At 34.8% G+C, this 11,997-nt stretch overlaps 1 pseudogene; it reads right to left on the bottom strand.

The window, feature by feature from the left end:
• Window positions 1-496: 496 nt before the first annotated feature.
• Window positions 497-1,779, bottom strand: LOC149570309 (histone H2A-III pseudogene; annotated as a pseudogene).
• Window positions 1,780-11,997: the final 10,218 nt, after the last annotated feature.

The raw sequence follows: 11,997 nt of genomic DNA, 5'->3' as shown, positions 1-11,997 counted from the left end.
ACCTAATTAACTTCTGTTTGCTCTAATGTGTGTAGGTTTTTTTTAAACTAACCCTCTTTGGAAGGCTTGCCGCCAAAGGGTTTTCCTATTTTTTTCAAATTCATATCTTAGTCTACTCATATTTTAAAATATTTTTAATCCATTTCATTTTTTGAATCTTGAATTTCAAATATATCTATTTTAAAAAAATTGATATTTCCTTAATATATGAGATTTTAATTTTTCTTGATATCTTTGTTTTCCATAGTGGAAACTTCCCTCTCGACTTGATTTGCAGAGATAGTTTTACAAAAAAAATTTGTAACTTCCATTTTTTTGTGGGCTTTTTCCTTGTTTATTTTTTCCATCAGGAGTCCTGATCTAGCCACAGAATCATGGCTTAAAGCTGACGATTTGAGTGAGACTCCGCTGCCTCCCAGGGCTCGATGTCAAAACCCTACGCCTTTGCCTGTGACTATGAAGCTTCTCGATCTCCACCATTCCTAACCTCCATTACCTACCTTGCCTGACTCCATTTTGGCAGAACACCACCATGAGTGATTGTTTCTCCTCCAAGCAATTTCCCCAATTCTTCATCATTCCTGATGGCAAGAAGGATATGCCTCGGAATGATCATGTTCTTCTTGTTATCCCTCGCAACATTTCTAGCGAGCTCAAGAACTTCAGCCGCCAAGTACTCCATTACAGCTGCAATGTAAATTGGAACACCAGATCCAACTCTTTTAGCATATCTGACCTTCTTTAGATATCTGGCAACTCTTCCCATAGGGAATTGAAGGCCAACCTTGAGCGATTTGGAGACGCTCTTCTTCTTTGCTCTGCCCTTCCTTCCTCTGTTTCCTGCATCATCGTGTCTGCGTCACATTATATACATAGTATACACTTGTGGCATTGCATCTTTTTCTACTTTAAATACACATAGCATAGATTACATTACAATTTTCATCTACATTTCAATAAGATTGACGTTTCTATTAATTTTCTATTGATTCCTGTTGGTGAAAACTGCAGGAAATAATTGTTCTTTTGCATTTAGTTTGCCAAAGAATATTAACATCTTGTTGAAGAAATGATCTTTTACTGAAGTATGTTGATTCTTTTTCCACCGTGTCCTCACTCCATGGCCAAGCTCAGCCACACTCTCTCATTTAGGGAGCTAACGGAGATGATAATGGAGGCTAATACCGACAGTGATGGGAAAATAAGCTTTGCTGAGTTTTCAGCTGCCGTTACCTCTGCATCTGCTGATTATTTCAAAGGCTCAAGGTTTTTTAACAATTGATTTCTATCTATTAACAGAGCCAGAGATCTGATTCTGAGAGGGTTTGTGGTGCTCTGTGTCTTTGTAATGTATTTGCTTAACTGCATAGGTTACTGTGATTTATGAATGGATTGTCACTGGGTTAATTTTTTTTTTCACAAAGGTTAGGATAATGCAAGGGCTTCGATGTAGTCTTTGGGTCCTTCTTTGAGAACAGAGTAGTTCAGAGGGGTATAATCATCTCTATGGTTCAGATCTTGATGGCCATGGATAGGTTAACCGATATTCAATTCTGATTTAATTACATTGTTTTGTTAAAAAATTATCACCTAAAACACCAATAAGTGTAGCGAATCCCTAGCATGTTCTTGAATATGAAGTAAACCTAGTACAGTTATTGTTTCCTCGTAATGCAGACACATCAAAGCCGTTCCACAATAGCCAGTAAGTAACGGTTTAAAGTCGTTTTTGCTTCTTAGGAGTCGCTCGGTTGGAAAATCTATCATCTGTTGTGCCATAGCCGGAGGTAACATTTTCTTGTCTTTTCATGCAAGCTTCTTTTTCTTTTTTGAGCTCTTGCTTTTATCATTGCCTTTTGTCAACCTAATTTTGGCATATTATCATTTATTGTCATATAGCTCAATATGTATTTGCAAACTCAAGTTCAATATTTTTACTTCAAATCTCTCTTACTCCTTTGTTGTAATTTTTTTAAAATATAAGTTTAAACTAATTAAATCTCTTCCTTTTAATATAAGATTTAACTTTTGTTTTATTTAAAAATTATGTGGTTTTAAGTTAAAAAAATAGGAGAAGTGTAAGGATATTTTTTTAAAGAAGTTTTCTTAGTATTAAAACTAATTAAAGTTTTATTATTATTTTTACATAAAAAGTTAAGAGTTTTTATGTTTTTTTAAAATCAATAAATAAATATCCTCTTTTATAATTCCTTTTTTTGCCATAATCTAGGAGGATTATTGTCTTTGATGGTGAGCCCATCCTTAATATCTTCTCACTTGTGTTCACCTTGCATGGAGATTTTAACTGATAACTTATGCTTATTGCTCTTCCAAATACTTCTTATTTATCTCAAATTATTTAGGTTTATGAGTTATATTATACTATTGCCTTCATTATTTAATGATTTGATTTAATTGATCTATCTACACATGGTTGCAGTTTTATGTTTTTATAGCATCATTCCATGCCCATGTTGGCACTTTATGGTTTTATACCATTGATTTAAATGATTTATATGATATTTGTTTTTGAGTTGCATAGGGAGCCAATTTTTCAAGGTTAACTATGTCGGTCTCCTCAGTAAAACTGATACATAGTTTTCTTATCTGGCCCATGGAGTATCTCTCCATCCTATATTGGTGTGCACTCATTTTATATGGAGTTTCCCTCCATTTGATTCTATATGCTCTACTTTGAAAGGTTGATTTTTATGGAGTTTCCCTCCATGTTGTTCCATTTTTTTCCTCAATGCAAGGATGATATTTTTATGGGGATTTCCCATTCCAATCTCTTTGTCTCCTTGGTGTATGCTCCTAGTTGTGATTTATTCATGGTATGACTTCCTACACCTTGCTCATTTTTGATAGGTGACGAGGCTACCATATCTTGGAGCATTCCAATATTGGAGACTCTATTTGAGAAAGTTGTTTTGATCCATGTTGATCTTTTTCCTCATGGAAATGATGTTGCTTGTCCATGATGGATTTCTTTTTTGAAGGCAATATGTTGTTTCTCCTCATAAACCCTTCCTTTGGTCCATATCAGCAATAATTCTTGGATAACTGTAACTTGAATTATTTGGTACTACTTATTTATTGTCTCTCTTATATTTCTTTGATAAATATACAATGTGATAATGTTCTGCATACTTTATTGCCTAGATCGTGGGTCATGTAGGTGATGGAGTCGCGACCCATTCACTTGTAGTGGGATGACTCATTAATGGACTGTCTATATCCATGTAATTGACGCAATATTGATGCAAGTTTCATTAGTTGACCTTGTCTGTGGTCATTTGTGCATTAGTATAATATACTTTTCATGAGAGCATTGATCAAGCTTTTTAATCTATTTGTCCTTGTTGACAATTTTTTGAGCATATACTTTATCTTGATATCAAGTTATCTCCATTGTTTAGTGGTAACATGTTTTATTTTCCTCATTGTTTCTCTATGAGAGTTTTATTATCCTTATTCAAAAGGATTTCTAATTTGAATATAAGATGAAATACTCCTTGTGGATAGTTGTCTTGTTTTTTTGTTCTTTATTTTTTTTTCCAGGTGATCCATCAAGGAACCTTCTCGATTTTTTTCACATATGAAGATGTGTCTATGCTTCCACTTGATCACATTCAAAGGACTCATTTACTTCTCTTGGATCTGCAAATGTACCATATGGCTTGAAGATAATCAAATTACTTCATATTGAAGATTAAGTTGCAGATTTTTGTAAATTATGGGTTTAATACCCTTTGATGTAATTTCCCCAAGTAAATATTAAAGGGGGTGGTTAGAAGTTGTAATCTTTCCTTGGTGTGTTTATAAACCAAGGTTAGACCTCCTTTCTTTATTGTTATAATATATTAGGATATAAGCCAAGGTATCCTAATATATATTTTTTTGTCCTTTTTCCACTACATCTTATTTTGTCATCTAGTGGAATATGTGAGAACAAATATTTATTGTAATTTGTAATTTAGATTATTCCTCCTTAAGAGGAATCTCACACTTGGCCTCACACACTTATGAATGGTGGCATTAATAGACATGGGAGTTACATTTTAACTCCTCTCTCTCATCTCTATTTAGTAGATGACCCTCCTCTCTCATTTCTAATGAGGTTTCTTCCTCTTCTCAATTATTGTATGAGCGATTGCTCTCTTGCTCTCTCTCTCTCTCTCTCTCTTTCTTCTTAGGCTTTTCATGCCTCATTCATAATGTCACAAGGGGTTTTCTTTGCTTTCCCCTTTCCAAATATCTTGTCTCATGGTGTTGGATCTTGAAGCTTTCTCTCTCCTATCTTATGGTAATATCTTTTCATGCATTAACTCGCTTAGATTCTTTCCTGGTATTTTTTTTTACATATTTCTTTTTCCATTTCTAACAAAAACAAATCCTTGGTATGAAGATTTACATAGATAGGAAGCACGAGACATTGACACTATCTCAAACTGATTATGTTGAGAAGGTGTTGCAACATTTCTCTATGGAGAATGCCAAATCTGTCAACACACCTTTACCTGGTCATTTGAAGTTGACTAAGGAGATGTGTCCCAAGACATGAGAAGAGGAGGATAAGATGTCTAAGGTACCCTATGCTTCAGCTATAGCAAGCTTGATGTATGTTATGGTGTGTACAAGGCTAGATATTGCACATGCAGTGGGAGTCATTAGCAGGTACATGAGTCATCTAGGAATTGAGCATTGGAATGCAGTTAAATGGATTCTCAAATATGTGAGAGGAAAATCCATTAAGTGTTTATGCTTTGGGGTCTCTACTACTAATTTACAAGGCTATGTTGACTCAAATTGGTAGGGGATATTGATACCAGGTGGAGTACTACAGGTTATGTATTTACTATTGGTGGGGTAGCCATGAGTTGGATTTCTAGGTCACAGAAGGTTAATGCTTTATCCACTATAGAGGAAGAGTATGTTGCTACTATAGAGGTAGCCAAGGAGATGATAAACCCTCAGAGAGATAAATTTGTTTACAGATAGCAAGAGTACCATTCATCTTGCAAAGAATTTAACTCTACATTCAAAGACAAAACACATATAGTTGTGGTATCATTTCATTCGGTCAGTTTTGGATGATAGATAGTTAAATATGGACAAGATACATATAAATGAAAATTTAGCAAATATGTTTACAAAGGTAGTAACAAGGGAGAATTTGAACTTATCTTCAGCTTTGATTGGTCTTCTAGACTGAACATGAATAAAAGAGTAGTAGAGTCTAGGATGGTTTGATCCAGTGGGAGCCCCATGTGGTAGTAGTATTGCTATAGGATCAGTCTCCAAGTGGGATATTGTTGTCTAGTGTGGAGTCTAATCAGTCCCCAAGTGGAAGATTTTTAGTTTGTGGTGACTTACCAAGAAAGTATTGTATATACTTCATAAATTCTTTGGGGCTTAGGGCATCGCCTCGAAAAAAAAATTGGGCCCTATTTTATCGTGATTTTGGGCTGACATGTAATTATAAATTATAACCCTAAAGCAGTAAAAATACTTGTATAAAAGGCCTTAGGGTTAGGGATTATTTCAGCATGGTGATGCAAAAATTGGTTCTTGTGGCGGTATTGATCTATAAGGAATTACACATTGTAATCAGGTTGTAATCACTGGATCATAATAATATCGAACTTGTTGTTTGGTGGATGTAGCCTAGGGATTGGGTGAACCACATTAAATCTTGGTGTCGTGTTTTTTTTTTGTGTGATCTGTTATTTTTGATATTGTTTATATTTGCATGTAATTGTTATTTTTGTTCATGGTTTAATCCCAACAAGAGAGTGAGGAGAGAGAGTAAATGAGATGAGAGAGAAAGTAAGGAGAGATAAGGTGAGATGAGAGAGATTGAGAAGAGAGAAAGTGAGAAGAGAGAGAAAGTAAGGAGAGAGAAAGTGAAGAGAGAGAGAAAGTAAGGAGAGAGAAGTGAGAGGGGAGAGAGTTCAAGTAGAGAGAATGTGTGAGGAGAGAGAAAGTGAGAAGAGGGATAGAGAGCAAGGAGAGAGAGATTGAGATGATAGAGTGAGGAGAGAGAAAGTGAGACTTGAGAGAGTGAAGAGAGAGAGAGTAAGGAGAGAGAAGTGAGAGGAGAGAGAAAGTGTGGAGAGATAATAAAGAGAGAGTGAGGAGAGAGAGTGAAGAGAGTACATTCTAGAGAAGAGAGAGAAAGTTAGGAGAGAGATTTTTTCTAGATATTGAAGGTATTTTTTTTATTCATCTAGAGTTTTAAATCATTTTTTGTTTTCTACATCTAACCATATTGTTGGTTTTCTACATCTAATCATATTTTTGGTTTTCTACATCAAATCTTTTTTTTTGTTTCTATTGTTTATCTACCTAGCATTTTATATTTCTAAACATATTATTTCTTCCATTGACTATAATTTTAACAATATTTTCTAACATTTAAACTAAAATACAACATATAAATATTAAATTAATTAATGTATAATAAAAATAACAAAATACCCATAAAAAACTAAATATTCATTTTAATAACTAAATATTTATTAAAACCTACTAATCATTCATCAAAATCAACTAAATATTCATTGAAAATAACTAAATAATCATTAAAAATACAAATATGGACATACCTAGTACACTAAATGCTCAAAGGAGGTTAAAAATGGTAAATCAAAATGACAATGCAATTGAAGACGTCATGAAGTTCACTCCAAGCCCTGTTGCGAAACTATTTGTCATAATAATGAATAGTGAAATGGTATAATGGCTTTGAAAAAGTCATTTTTGGGCAACAGCTAGCGTTAAAAGAGGCTTCAAATGAAGCCCTATCGACTTCAAATGAGACTCGTAAGGCTTTTTTTGAAGCTCTAGGCTTCATTCAAAGCACTACTCAACTCATGGGCCACTTGGGCTTCAAGCAAAGCCCACAACTTCTATCAAAGCTACATCCACATGGCTTTGAAGGAAGCCATGTGGAGGCTTTGACAGAAGCCAAGGCTTCGAGAAAAAATGCCTAAAATATTTTTTTCCCACTTTTCACTTACTTTTTTCATGATGACAAGTGGGAACTAGTTGCGTGGTCTTACCCTTATCAAAATTTATATGACAATACCTTCTATGCCATAACCAAATGTTATCCACCTTTGTAATCAAACATGTCATTTTAGTAGGATTTAATTGAAATGCATTACCTCTGGATCTTGTACCTATACCTATCATCTTTCCATCTTTATCTTTGATAGTGCAAGCCTTCTCTATGAACTATAGTTGACAACCTTTATCCACCAACTATAAACTATGACATAGCTTATTTGAAATGCTTGGGATGCAAAGAAGTGAAAGAGTTATTGTAATAGTATCATGATAAATATGGCACTGGGCATGGATCAACAAAGACTACCACCCATCCAGTTTCGAGATCATGTTACTTTTGGCCTACAATTTTCAAGGATGCATTTGAAAATGTATGTTCTTGCCACACTTGTCAAACAAGTACCAACATGGAGAGATGCCTAGTTATGTCACTACAACCAACATTTGAGGTATGCCCCTTTTTCTAAGTGAGGGTTGGACTTTATTAGACCAGTAAACTCACCATCATCAATAGGACATATGTTTATCCTTATAGCTTTAGATTATTGCACATGTTGGAGTGAAGCTAAAACTTTCTAAAACTATAAAAACAAAGGTGATTATTGATTTCTTGGAAGAGCACATTGTCACTAGGTTTAGAATCTCATTCTTCCTGGTATGTCATAATGGGTAATCTTCTACATCAATTTTACTTACTCAATGGGCATTAGATGATCAAGTTATAATCAAGTTTTCATCCAATTCATATGCCCAAGGGAATGGTGTCATTGAGTCCACCAATAAGAACTTGATCATCATGATAAAATGATTGATCATGGAGAATCCAAAAGACTGGCACACTCAATTGAAGTATGCATTGTTGGTGTTTTAAAACTACTGAGCAACAAAGTGCTCAATACTAGAATGATAATACTCATCTTCTCCCATTTTCTCTATAGACATAAAATTTTCTTTCCACTCCTTATAAGCAGTGTCATGTGGCCAATCAAAATTTAGAACTTCTCTTTGTACAGTTATTAATGAATTTGAAATTGCCTCTATATCAACAAAATCTTTTTTGATGGTATTATAGAACAACTGTACTTTTACCAACTCCTCATTTGTCATTGCCCACAACAACTGGCATGTTTCATTTATAACTTTATTGATTCTTTCACAAAAGATCTCATCCAGCTCCCTCTTCCATTCTTCCTTTTCCTTTACTTTATCAATTGTTTTTAAAGCACAAGGGAATCAATCAAATTTTTCTTCAAAATACTTGGAAAAACAAATAGTTAATATTCTTTGGAAAGAATCTTGTTTATCATCAAAACCTTGCAATTTATTTAACAAATCAAAGATCTTTTCTATCTGATGACATGTCAGCTGGATAATAGATATACACATAGCGGTAGTATCTTCATTTCTTTCTATCCACTTTTGTTCAATGGGTTTGAATAAAGCTTCATTCCCTTTCAATTCATCCCTGATAGTTGCAATCCTTGCCAATTGATTAAAAATGTTGGCCATTATATCTTGTCCACTAGATACATTACACCTTGCCTCAATTTATCATCAAATTGATTATTTAGTTCCACATGCAGTGCATACAATTTATTGTTCTCTTCTTCAAAATCCTCTGTAGTGTAGAACTGTGGCCTTTCTGGGGTATCTAGTATCTCAATAATTGGAGTTGATTTGAAAGGCTCAATAGGTGGCCGTGGGGGGTATGCAATCCTTGGTCTACTAGTTTCTTCTACTTTTCTCTTCCCAAGCACCTTCTCCATTTGAAATAATTTGTTTTCTAATGACTGTATTTGCATACCCCTCTCCTCATATGCTTTCAGAACTTCTTCAAACCTAGCATTGAGTTGGAAAAATCTATCTTCTTCCTGACCAGACACAACACTACCAAACTTTAGCATTTCTGAAGCCATTCCCATTATTTGTCTATTGCCTACCTCACTAGCTCTAAACACTATAAATGCACCAGTATGCTCTGTAGCAAAAATTTCTTACATCCTAGTCTTATCCCTTTTTTCAATAGACCAAATAACAAGGGCTTGGTGATCATCACTAAACTTGACTCCTCTGTGAGCCTGTAGTACCTCTTCTTCATTCTTGAATTGGACATCCTTTTATTTCCTTACTAAATCAAAAACCATGGCATTCACTATACCCCATTCTTGAAAAATAAGGACTCTTGACTGTCTAAATATTTGCCTTCTAGCTTCAGGTGTAAATTGAGAAAAATCATTCAAAAATTTAGACTTTACCTCTTCCTTAATAGCAAAATTTGATTTATCAAGTTGTTCTGCTTTTATCTTCTCACAAGTTTTTCTCAAAATTTCCTATGTTTAGCCTCCACAAAAATTGTGTAAATGCTCTAGACTTCACAAAATTTTCATCATTAATAAACCTCTCAGAGGCTTGGGCAACTATAGGATCTATTTCCTTACCTTGGTAATCACCAACAGTTAAATCCAAGGAAGTTATAGGAAGTTCTTATGGTTCTCCAATTTCTAGTTCAATGGAAGTAACAATTACATCCCCCTCTCCACCAATCTATCTAAGTTGTTCCCTCAAAGATGCTTCATCATCTATCTGGATTGGAGACTGACTTGGGGAGTTCTATTCTACTTGAGAAGAAGAAGACCCTTGCTCTAATTGTTGTCTTTTGGAGCACTAGCTAAAGATGAACTTCCTAGCCTTGGTATTTTCTGAAGGGGAGCCTGTTGCACATTTTGAACCATCACATAACCTACTAATTTCTGCAAAGTATATTGACTAGGTGCCACTACATTTCTACTATTTATCCTCCTTTCTAGCTCTGCAACCCTGTCTTGATAGGTCTTGATATATATGTCCTTCTCATTCATAGTTTGGATTATCTCAACAAAATTATTCATTAGTTTTTGCATCTTGGCTCCCCAATATAACTTATCTTTCAACGGGTCATTTTTGGAGTCAAAAGCATTAATGAATTCTAGAGTCTTACTAAATACTATCCATTTTTACTTTCTTAATTCCTACTCTTGTAAAGAAATTTTTTTCCTAATAACATCCTCTGGATAGTATACTTGTTGCATCATGCGGGAAGCTTTTACCCTCTCTCTTAAGAGGTCATAAAATCCTTCATGATCAATAAATCTGGCATGAGATTCTGCCATGTTATATCTATCTAGGAACAAATTCAGGTGCTTCCACCCTTTCCTCACAAAGATAAAATCATGTACCACAGTAATAATTGGAAAAAGGGTACCCTTCTTTTGCAACTCCCTCTCATCTACAGTGACTATTTGTCATAATAGCTCATCTATTCCAATCTTCAAAGGCACATGAAATGGTAGCACATGTGGCTTTCCCAAAAAACCATAGACTCTGATTACTATTGAGACATTATAAGGGATTATATCCCCCCAATTATGACTAACCAATAGCCTTGTTGCATTGTCCTTAGGTCTGACCATTTCTAACAATGCTTGTGGAATCCTGGGGCTATCTCTCAAAAGTAATCTAAGCTTTGATGCAAAGTATTTGTCAAACCTCACATAACTAGCATCTGTAGCTTTTGAAGTCATATCCACACTGCATAGTTGCACTGGATTCCTCTCTCCATCCTTGGTTATTTCCAACTCCATACCCTTGGAGAAAAAGGTAAATTCCTTGTACAAGCATATATACATAACCAATGAATACCAACAGGATGGCTTGTCCACTTTTCCCCGTGCTATCCCCACCAAACCATTGTGAATATCCTTTGCAAGAAAAGTAACAAAATCTAGAATAGTGCTCATCCCAAATTGAAGAGTTTGAGTCATTATAAGGACAATTGAGCCTGGGATTTGATCTGCTTCATCTATTCCAAAAATTTTTCAAAGAGAAAAGTATAATGCATGAGCCCTAAGATTAAAATGCCTTCTCAGTAATGGCTCTAGAGTGTTGGCTGTAATCACAGGCAAAGTACCAATTTTAGCAACATGCTCCTACAATGGCCCTATTCTTAAGTAAATCCTTTGTGCATCATACCTTGCTTGAAGGTCATCCATATCAATGATTTCATGCATGACATGGTTAGGGTTGAGGTTGAAAACCTCACTAATTAGTTTAGGGAAAACCCTAAAAAGATTCACTCCAGCATGGTTCTTTACCCACCTTGTAATTGGATCATATTTCTTGGCCAAATCCATCAATAAATCACTATCAAATAAAACTATGGGGACTGTTAATTTTCCAATGTCAAGCTCCCAGACATTGCTCATAGGAGTGTCTAGTTTTTGCTTTGAAAACAATTTTTTGAATAACTCTAGACCTCCCATGGAAACTTGGGCATCTCGCAACCAATTAGCTTTGTCATAGAAACCCTCTACTATGGATACCCTAGGGTTTTTAAGAATCAACTCCCTCCCCTTAGTTATTTCATGTACAGATAAAGGGAATTGTTCTAGAAAATCATCATGCACAAAGTGTTTTAGATAATCAGTCTATCTTGTGAACTCTTTTTGTGGAGGCATTTTGAGATTTAAAATTCCTATCACATCAAATTCTTGGTACTTAGAAGTTTTAAGAGCACTTACCTATGAAATTCTGCTTCACTCTGTGAAATTCTTTGCTGCAACTCACTGGTATTTTCTTTGTGAAATTTCGTGCCCAGCTTTGAAAGTTTTCTATGCTCTGGTAACCTTTGGTAATTATGTGGTTTAGTAATGGCAAGATCATGGATTATATTCAAGAATTAAAATCACATGAATGAGTTCTAAACCATATTAACTTCCAGTAGCCGTTATTCTCAAGTTGCATCAAATATTCAAATCTTATTTGTCAATTTCATTGGATCAAATGGCTTTAAATCAAAAGGGTAACAAGATTTATGCCCACAAGAAAGTGGCCACATGTCATATTACCACTTACCTGCATTCCTTACATTTATTGCATCTTAAAATTATG

The sequence above is a fragment of the Cupressus sempervirens genome, chromosome 3, assembly GCF_028749045.1.
Source record: "Cupressus sempervirens isolate cs-2001-9-10 chromosome 3, ASM2874904v1, whole genome shotgun sequence".
Classification (NCBI taxonomy): domain Eukaryota; kingdom Viridiplantae; phylum Streptophyta; class Pinopsida; order Cupressales; family Cupressaceae; genus Cupressus; species Cupressus sempervirens.
The sequence above is the reverse complement of the archived record's forward strand: the minus strand, read 5'-3'. Positions and strand labels throughout refer to the sequence as shown.